The following is an 8,359-nucleotide window of genomic DNA, read 5'->3' as shown; positions in this document are numbered from 1 at the left end:
CTTTCATATATTTTGATCTACATTATTTTATATTGCTTGAATCTTTTACAATGAGAATTATTAATCTATTATTTGCATAATAAATAAAATATCTATGTTGAAAATATCAGTTTTTAATAAATGGTGTAATACAGGGTCACCTGGATGGCTCAGTCGGTTAAGTGTCCAACTTTGGCTCAGATCATGATCTCGCAGTCCATGAGTTTGAGTCCGGCCTCGGGCTCTGTGCTGATAGCTCAGAGCCTGGAGCCTACTTCGGATTCTGTGTCTCCCTCTCTGCTCCTCTCCCACTCATACTCTTTCTCTCTCTCTTAAAAAAAATAAATGGGGAAAAAATAAATAAATAAATAAATAAATAAATGGGAATGCAAGCAGGTGAAGCCACTCTGGAAAACAGTATGAAGGTTCCTCAAAAAACTAAAAATAGAACTACCCTACGACCCAGCAGTTGAACTACTAGGCATTTATCCACAGGATATAGGTGTGCTGTTTTGAAGGGACACATGCACCCCCATGTTTATAGCAGCACTATCAACAATAGCCAAAGTATGAAAAGAGCCCAAATGTCCATCGATGGATGAATGGATAAAGAAGATGTGGGATATAGAGACAATGGAGTATTACTCAGCAATCAAAAAGAATGAAATTTGCCATTTGCAGCTACATGGATGGAACTGGAGGGTATTACGCTAAGTGAAATTAGAGAAAGACAAAAATCATATGACTTCACTCATATGAGGACTTTAAGAGACAAAATAGATTAACATAAGGGAAGGGAACCAAAAATAATATAAAAACAGGGAGGGGGACAAAACAGAAGAGACTCGTAAATATGGAGAACAAACTGAGGGTTACTGGAGGGGTTGTGGGAGGCAGGGTAAGGGGCACTAAGTTATCTACTCCTGAAATCATTGTTACAGTATATGCTAACTAATTTGGATGTAAATGTTAAAAAATAAAACAAGTTTAAAAAAATATTAAATAAATTACTTAATATATGGATGCCTTCGATTTATCAGACAAAAGAGTAATTTAAGGCAACATGTATATTGTGAAGGCTGCTTTTAACTTTATCAAGTCAAAAGGGCCCACAGTGACCACCTGGCTAAATAAAGACAGGCCCATCAGGCGACCCACCTCAAAATATCCATAGGCCCTAACTAACCAATGAGCTACTTAGAACCTGGCACACTTACCAAAAAAAAGGAAAATTCCAGATGTTCCATACCTCCTCACCTTCCCTCTTTAAAAACAGCCCCCACCTCTTGGCTGACAGTCTCCGCTTTGCTGTTCTGCCATCCTCCTGGCCACTCCTTTGCTGTGTATTCAGTAAGCTTCTATTGCCTTTGTTCTGCCTCAGGTGAATTCTCTTACTGCCCACACCACCGGCTCCCACCTGATCATTGCCCCACATCTGGTGGCCCCCATCTGATCAAGAGAGGCACACATATATGACATTACATAATGCCATTGATTTGGACTCGGATTAAAAACGGGTTTTCAGAGGCATATGAGAAATATGAAAGGGAACTTTCTAGAACCTACAATTCAAAGCTCTGTAAAGGCAGAGCATTGGGAGTTATTCCATGCTTGGCACTTACCACATTTGCAAATCTAGCAGTAGAATAAATTTCACATGATGGAAGAAAACTAAGAATTTACAGTGGGCGATATAGACTTACAAATGTTTAGTTGCTTATCTACATACAAAATGAAAACCCTAAGTTTTGCTGTTTAGAAGAAAGTACCAAAGTTTCTGTTGGTTTAAACAAAGTCTGAGGATCTTCCCATGCTCATTTTTCTCTCCAATATTTTGTGGCTGTGATTTTTGCTTCTGGCAAAGGCAGGAAAACTTATTCCAAACAAACTCTCTTTCTAATAATAACTAGAAAACCTGAATAAATTGTAAAAGATGTAAGTTTGCAAACACTGGAGAGTTATCAAGGCTGTGATGATTTGAGGGGCCAACATCCTTGAGAAAAGAAGAGGGAGGGCCAAAGAAGTGACCCTTCAAAGTATTAGGGAATTTACCACTAGTGGCTGAAAGATTGAGCAGAATTTTAGGTAGCTGCATGGGCTGAGAGGGAAATGGGTGGTGAAAGTCTGCCAAGGAGGACCCCAGGTCTTTCACTTGGGATCCTATAGCAGATACCATTGGTGCCCTGCCCATTTCCTTCAGGCCTTCCCATTACAGTGAATGGAGGTTAACTTCCAACTACCAGTATCTCATTTGCATTTCTTTGTCTGAAGGCTATCAGAGCCCACTCTAGGTCTGGCAGGCTGAAGTGCCAAGAATTTATTCTCTCCACCCTAGCAGTCCTCACCATTGCCCCTTTGGTAGAATAATTAGAGGCTCTTCTTCGGGAGCTCCCAGAAGTCCACAGAGGCATTAAGTTCCAGGTACTCACAATAGGAACTTCCTTGATAATGCATTCTGTTTTTGGATGCCATCCCTTTCCTGCTCACTTTACTCTCTTACTGGTGCTTTCTGGAATCACCTCCCAAATAAACTACTTGTATTTGAAATCATGTTTCAGAGCTTCTGCTTCTGGAAAAAAACCCAAACTAAAGCATTTGGGCCAAGAAATGGTCCTACACAATGGGGTTTCCAAGAAAGGACTCTTGATTGGATCACTGACCAGATGGTTAACAAGGACCATATGTAGGGTGCTGACAATCCCCGGAATGCTGTGGCACCACCACTAAGACTCTCACCTGTGAACTGGGATAGAATTCAGGTGTTAGGGCGGATGTGCTGGCTTATACAACATCACTGGCATTTGAGAGGTGGCAATGATAATTATAAAAACTGAGGCTTATTTTGTTGTTAAGTGCCATAGATGGCCCCGCTGCAATTTTGGGGAGCCAGGCAGGAGCTATGCTTTCCATGTGTCCAGCCCACTAGGGATTCCCTGGAGGGAGCAGTTGGCCTCAGCTGCGTACCAGGGCTCACTCATTTGCTTCTCAGGCTAGTGGCTGTGAGAGGTCAGAGTCAGCTACTCCTTGCTAGTTGACCCTGGATGGGGAGGACAGAAAGAAGTCCTTGGCAGCTGCTGAAACCTGTTGTGTTTGGAGGACTTGCTTGCTTGCCCTGAGCCGGCATTGACTGCTTTAGCAGCATTTGGTGAAGCAGAAAAACAAATTAGAATTGGCGGGCCTTAGAAATCTGACTCCTGGTAAGTTCCCCGATAATTGCACATTGCACCCCATCGGTGCTTGGTTTCCTGCTGTTGAGTTCTTTTGAACCATTTGTTCTGGGTTTTCATAATCCGTTTGTTCAGGCTAGCATAGCTTGAGTTGTGGCAGGAGCCCTTGTAATTTGTAAAGGTACCATTGGAAAGAGGAAGGAGGTGAACGAGAAGCCAGGGTCCCTTTGGGGAGATCTCTGTTGGAATTGTGTTTGTGTGCGTATGTATACACGAAATAGGGAATGCTAGTTCTATCCCCTCCCAAAGCCCCCGAGAGAGAATATCAACTGACTGGTCTACTTTTAGTTATAAACTTATGACCAAGAGGAAAATGATTTTTATTGGAACACCAGCTGGTCTATATATGTGTTAAGCTCAGAGGAAAGAATGGCCATGAATGGCTCTCTTGGATTTCTTCCTTCTATTCGCTTGCCTCCAAACAGGGGGTTTGGGTTTGGCTCTCTTAGCTTGTCTAGGAAGCTGTTTGGTTCAGTTGATAAAGGCTTCCCGACTTTTGGGGGAGAACAAATGCTAACAGCGGAAACTCTGGGCTTAGTTATAGATTTGTTTTTTTGTTCTTAACTTTTGACAAGGAAGATGGGGAATACTCCTGTCCCCAACTAAAGTCCATTAGGACATATTTTGAATAAATGGTGCAGAGGGCTGAAAAACAACCAGAGAAAAAGCCTGTTTTGCAGGAGGGAAAGATAGTAGATGGAGGTAAAGGAATGTTAGTCCAAATTTTAAATCTACCTTGGGCTCTGCTCCTGAAACCCCTGCCACCTCTGCCCCCCACTCCCGCCACTTCCTGCTCCACCCCCAGCATGCCTGGCTCTGCCCCCTCCTATACAGTCCTCAGTGTCCCCCATGCCATTAGCTCCTGCTCCTTGCCCTCACTATCAAAAAGCAAAATGCACTCCAAGCCATTGGGCCACCTCCTTATGAGGTTCAAACTGTAGTTCCTCTCAAGTCTACATGAAGGGGCCCAAGAGTTCCCCAGCTTTAAACCACCCACTTCAGACTTCCCCACAGGAGTCCCAAATGAAATTGATGGTGGGGAATAATTGATTTTTAGTGGACACAGGTGCAACATATTCGGTATTAAAGGTAATTTAAGTTTGTTGGTTTACTTAAAATAGACATGTCTTTAGAGTTATCAGCATTAAAATAAAACTTTTATTCTATCAAGTTTACTAAAGGTCAAATAAACTTGTGTTACTTGTGTTGCAATTTGTCAGCAAAAAGATGACTTCAAATGATAGTTTTGTCTATCTCATAAAGTTTTCATGGACAATTGTTAAGAACAAGGAGGTTGAGTAGTAAGTTTTATTTAAAGCTTTCAAAATTTGAAATTTTGGAGTTTTGCTAAGCTAAATGATGAATTGGGTTGAATTCATTGGCTAAGTCTTTCTCAAATATGATAGAATATTAAAGCATTGATTACTGAACATAGGTTTGTCTGCTTTTGGCTTCTTATTGCACAGACACTGAGGATGCTTGGGTCTGTTGGTAAACCTGCTTTGTGATTTACTGAAAGTTGTGCTATGAAAAAAAATTATAAAATGTATTCATAAATTTCTGATCTAAAGAATTGTGGTGTAACAGACAGTTTGCAATTGTTTACCACTTGGTTTTCACTTGAGGCTAAGGTTTCTTTTATTTATTTATTTAATTCCAGTATAATTAACACACACGCAGTGTTATATTAGTTTCAGGTGTACAATATAGTGATTCAACACTTCCGTAGTTACTCAGTGTTCACCATAAGTTCTTCTCTGGTAACCAGCAGTTCTCTGTAGTTGAATCTGGTTTTTTATTGTTGTTGCTTGTCTCTTTTTTTCTTTGTTTTGTTTTGTTTCTCAAATTCCACATATGAGTAAAATCATACGGTATTTGTCTTTCTCTGACTGATATTTCACTTAGCTTTATACCCTCTAGATCTATCCATGTTGTTGCAAGTGGCAAGATTTCATTATTGTTTTATGGTTGAATAATATTCCATTGTGTGTATATACCATATCTTCTTTATTCATCTATCAATGGTTACTTGGGTTGCTTTCATATTTGGCTATTGTAAATAATGTTGCAGCAAAAATAAGGGTGCATGTATCTTTTTGAATTAGCGTTTTTGTTTCCTTTGGGTAAATACCCAGTAGTGTAATTACTGGATTATATGGTAATTGTATTTTTAATTTTTTGAGGGAACTTCATATTGTTTTCCACAGTGGCTGCACCAGTTTGCATTTCTACCAATAGTGCAAAAGGATTCCTTTTTCTCTACATTCTCACTAACATTTGTTTCATGTGTTTTTTATTTTAGCCATTCTGACAGGTGTGACACAGTATCTCTGTGTGGTTTTGATTTGCATTTCCCTGATGATGAGTGATGGGCATCTTTTCATGCATTTGTTGGCGATCTGGGTGTCCTTGGAGAAATGTCGGTTCATGTCTTCTGCCCATTTTTAATTGGGTTATTTGTTTTTTTGGTGTTGAGTTATATAAGTTTTCTTTTAAAAATATTTTGGATATCAACCCCTTATCAGATATAACATTTGCAAATATCTTCTCCCATTCAGTGGGTTGGTTCCCTTTGTGTTTTGTTGGTGGTTTCTTTCACTATGCAAAAGCCTTTTATTTTGGTATAGTCCTAAAAGTTTAATTTTGTTTTTGTTTCCCTTGCCAAAGGAGATAGATCTAGAAAAATGTTTCTTTGGCTGATGTCAGAGATTACTGCCTATGTTTTCTTCTAGGAATTTTATGATTTCAGGTCTCACATTTAGGCCTTTAATCCATTTTTAGTTTATTTTTGTGTATGGTGTAAGAAAGTGGTCCAGTTTCATTCTTTTGCATGTAGCTGTCCACTTTTCCCATTACCATTTTTTTGAAGAAACAGTCTTTCTCCCATTGTATATTCTTGCCTCCTTTGTTGAAGATTAATTGACCATATAAATGTGGGCTTATTTCTGGGCTCTCTATTATGTTCTATTGATCTATGTGTCTATTTTTATGCCAGTACCATACTGTTTTGATTACTACACCAACGTAGTATATCTTGAAATCTGGGATTGTGATAACTCCAGTTTTGTTCTTCTGTTACAAGATTGCTTTGGCTATTTGGGGTCTTTTGTGGTTTCATATAAATTGGAGTGTGATTTGTTCTAGTTCCATGAAAAATTCTGTTGGTATTTTGAGGGAGATTGCATTAAATTTATAGATTAGTTTGGGTATATGCACATTTTATCAGTATTCTTCCAATCAATGAGCATGGAATATCTTTCCATTTGTGTCATCTTCAATTTATTTCGTCAATGTTTTATAGTTTCCAAGGTACAGGTATTTCACCTCCTTGTGTAAGTTTATTCCGAGGTATTTTATTATTTTTGGTGCAATTGTAAATGAGATTTTTAAAAAAGATTTTAAGTAATCTCTACATTGAACATGGGGCTAAAACTTATTGCCCCCAGATCAAGAGTTGGATGGCTCCGCTGGTGTCAGCCAGTGCCCCCAAAATTATTTTCTTAATTTCTGTTTCTGCTACTTCATTATTAGTGTATAGAAATGCAACAATATTCTGTATATTGATTTTTTATCCTGTGGTTTCACTGAATTCATTTATCAGTTCTAGTAGGTGTTTTTGTTGTTGTTGTTGTTGTTTTTTTTTGGCGGAATCTTTAGGATTATCTTCATGTATTATCATACCATCTACAAATAGTGAGAGTTTCATGTCTTCCTTACCAATTTGGATGCATTTTATTTTTTTCTTCTCTGACTGCTGACGCTATGACTTCCAGTAATATGTTGAATAAAAGTGGTGAGAGTGGACAACCTTATCTTATTCCTGATCTTAGAGGAAAATATATCTCAAATTAAGACTTCAATAGATAAAATTAACAGCAGACTGGACAAACTAAAGAGGATTAGTAAACTGGAAAACAGACCAGAAGAAAATCCCCAAATTGAAACATGGAGATCAGAAATGTAAAGAGTATGAGAGACATTTCCAGAAAGACAGATTGAAGTACTTTGCTCCTTCCACTAAGTACAACTAAAAACCCTAAGCATTATATATAAAACAAAAGTAAGAAGACCTTATCTGGATCTTAGGAATGACATGGTTGTGAGTTTTCCCTGGCTTTTCTTTATCCTAGACTTGATGCTGGAGAAGTTGGCAACCTGGAAACATCAATAAGCACAGACAAAAATCCTCAATAAAGTCTGCTCTCTCTAGCCAAAGGGCCAGGAAAAGAGCAGCCAAGAAAAGAAAAAAAGAGAAACAAAAACAACAAATTTGAGATGGTGGAAGAACAGAGGGAGAGAGAGAAAGAAAGGAAGAGCATCTCAAGCAGGCTCCACAGTGCAGAGCCTGATGCAGGGCTTGATTGCACAACCCTGGGATCATGACCTGAGCCCAAATCAAGAGTTGTACACTCAACCTGAGCCACCCAGGTGCCCCTTGACAGAAAACTTTTTTTTTTAGTAATTGCTACAACTTATTGAGTACCAGATACTTCGCTTAAATTTTTTTAAGTTTATTTATTTATTTTCGAGAGAGAGCAAGTGGGGGAGGGACAGAGACAGAGAGGAAGACAGAGAGAATCCCAAGCGGGTTCTACACTGTCAGCACAGAGCCTAACACAGGGCTCAATCTCACAAAGTGTGAGATCATGACCTGAGTCGAAACCAAGAGTCAGAGGCTTAACCAAATGAGCCACCCAGGTGCCCCAATACTTTATTTTGGGGGGGGGGGCTCAAGTGAGTGAGGGGCAGAGAGAATAGGAGACAGACAGAATCCCATGAGGGGCAGAAAGAGCGAGGGAGCTCACCCAGAGTGGTGCATGAGCTCACCCAAAGCAGTGCTTGTGCTCATCTGAAGCGGGACTTTAGCTCACTGGATGCAATGCTTGAACTCACCAACTGTGAGATCATGACCTGAGTCAGATGCTTAACTGACTGAGCCACCCAGGCGCCCCCTTAATAGAAAACTTTTAAAAATACAATTGATTGCTCTACTCCAGCCAAACACCACAGAAAAAAACATGGTTCTACTTCCACTTTAGCTAGCAAAATTCAAGTGGGGATCTGAGATTTCCACCCTACCAAGGTTCTGACAAAATTACTCAACCTCTGACTAGGTGGTACCAGAGAAGGCTGAGTAGGGAGCTGGGGCTTTC

The sequence above is a fragment of the Panthera uncia genome (genome assembly GCF_023721935.1).
Source record: "Panthera uncia isolate 11264 chromosome C1 unlocalized genomic scaffold, Puncia_PCG_1.0 HiC_scaffold_3, whole genome shotgun sequence".
NCBI lineage: Eukaryota > Metazoa > Chordata > Mammalia > Carnivora > Felidae > Panthera > Panthera uncia.
Note: the sequence above shows the minus strand (reverse complement) of the source record.